The sequence below is a fragment of the Berghia stephanieae genome, chromosome 2, assembly GCF_034508935.2.
Source record: "Berghia stephanieae isolate SIO BIC M18660-M18661 chromosome 2, UCSD_Bste_1.3, whole genome shotgun sequence".
Taxonomy (NCBI): domain Eukaryota; kingdom Metazoa; phylum Mollusca; class Gastropoda; order Nudibranchia; family Aeolidiidae; genus Berghia; species Berghia stephanieae.
Genome location: NC_088361.1, coordinates 13,362,268 through 13,364,767, shown reverse-complemented (window position 1 = coordinate 13,364,767; position 2,500 = coordinate 13,362,268).

Below are 2,500 nucleotides of genomic sequence, written 5' to 3'. Positions count from 1 at the left end.
ATCATCATCATTGCAACTGCAACGATCATCATCAACATCATCACTATACTACCACAACAACCACCATCACCACATTATCGGTATCACTATTATAACAACATCCACCACCACCACATCATCATAACTACCACTGCCACCACATCATAGGAACAACAATCAAAATTTTCAATATTTTTGAAATTATTTTGTAAAAGTAAAAGCACCACTAGAGTATTGGCTATAATAATAATACTTTAATTGTAGTAGTGGTGGTAGGGATGATGATGTGGCTTTAGTTGTTGTAGTATTGATAGTAGGGATGATAATGTCGTGGTGGTAGCTGTAGTAGTGGTGATAGGGATAATGATGTGGTGGTAGTTGTAGTATTAATAGTAGGGATGATAATGTGGTGGTGGTAGTTGTAGTAGTGGTGATATGGATAATGATGTGGTGGTAGTTGTAGTGGTAGTGCGGATGATTATGTGGTGGTAGTTGTTGTAGTGGTGGTGGGGATGATTATGTGGTGGTAGTTGTAGTGGTGATAGGGATAATGATGTGGTGGTAGTTGTAGTGGTGGTAGAGATGATTATGTGGTGGTAGTATAACTGTAGATTTTTTTTTTTTTAATTTCCGGGACAAAAAGTCAGTAAACTCCCGTATTTTCCGGGACAGCCATTATTTTTTTACAAATTTCCGGGACAAATCCGGAAATTCAGGGATGGTAGGCATGCCGTGTTAAGTGAGGAGTGATAGTAAGTTTTAGCTAAGTACCGGATTCCTACTCTCGACTCAATAACGGAGAGTAATCATTATAATATGACGTTTATCAAAACCACCCACATTTACCTCCCTCAATCCTTTGTAAAATACTCATCACGGAAATCTCGAAAACACGGAAATCTCAAACAAGTAGGCCTGGTCCCAACTTGTTCGAGATTTCCGTGCTCGAGTATATATATATATATATATATATATATATATATATATATATATATATATATATATATATATATATATATATATATATATATATATATATTATATATATATATATATATATATATATATATATATATATATATATATATATATATATATATATATATATATATCTCGAGAAATACAAACTCGTCATTGTACTTTTGGGTTTTAGTTTTTAGCCACCTATGTGTCCATACTGTGTCACTTGTGCTTCTTTCTTTTCGAAACCCACTTTAAGAAGGTGACAGATACCTACTCCTCAACTGCTGGTCGTATTCGCTTCAATGTAATAAGGCTAAGCACCTTTCCGATGATAGAAAGGAGTACGATATGTCTTAGGTTTTATAGCCTTTTGTCTTGTTTGGTTTGTTCAGTAAAATTATGATTTTCCCTGACCCCAAGTCCAGATGGATCTTCTGTATGAACATTTCGTTGAACATGTCTGCTAGTAGGCTTCCTCTGTGAGGCATTTGAGTTCTTCAGCTTTGAGTGTGTCTACCCCAGGGCCCGTTTTCATGAACGGGGACTACATGTAGTTATTTACTCGTCTAGTAAATGACTTGCTAGTCTTAAGCCTGAGCAAAGTAAGTGACTAAAAAAATCGTATTTCATGAACGCTTTCTAGTTGAGGACTAGCTAGTCTCTTGTCTAGAAAGTGTGTTCTGATGAATCACATTATTTCAGTCAGTAACAATGCCAGCAGAATAGCTTTTGTCTCCACTATACTTTCTAATCATTTTTTTTTTTTTGGTTCTCTGACCCAAACCCTTCGATCGAGTAGATTCAGTTTTTTATTTTTATTTTTTTTACTCCCAAAATGATACTTTCGACAATTTTCACTTATCTTATATAGTTTATTTTAAGCCATTGTCAATAGCAACAGGATACTTTTGCCCCTGTCATTCGTAACCGATATAATATTTTCCTTCCGAATCGAAGCTCTCTCAATCTTGCCGACGCTATGATAGCAGATGTATCCCAGTACCTAACTAGTCTCAGACTAAGGCTGAAGTCCTGCCTCCGCAAATGACTAAAACTTGGCCAAACTTAGTCCGAAGGTGTCGTGATTTTAGTCTGGGACTTGCTCAGTTCCCATGAAATCCGAATTTTTCTATTAACCAAAGCAGAGATAGTCAGCGACCAAGCGCAAGTCCGCATTCATGAAAACGGGCCCAGGAGCTGTGTTGTTATTTAATTTACTTAAAGCTTCGTTGACCTCGTTGGCATTTATTTCTTCATTTAGCCCTCATCAAAAGGTTCTATTTAATTTCCCCCATTTATGACACCTCATCTGGAACATTGAAGGAAAGGAGAGAGAGGAATAAACTAAAATGTATTTTAAAAGGCCAGAAACCCATCCAGAAAAAGAAAGAGAAAAGGACATTCATGAAAACGGGCCCAGGAGCTGTGTTGTTATTTAATTTACTTAAAGCTTCGTTGACCTCGTTGGCATTTATTTCTTCATTTAGGCCTCATCAAAAGGTTCTATTTAATTTTCCCCATTTATGACACCTCATCTGGAACATTGAAGGAAAGGAGA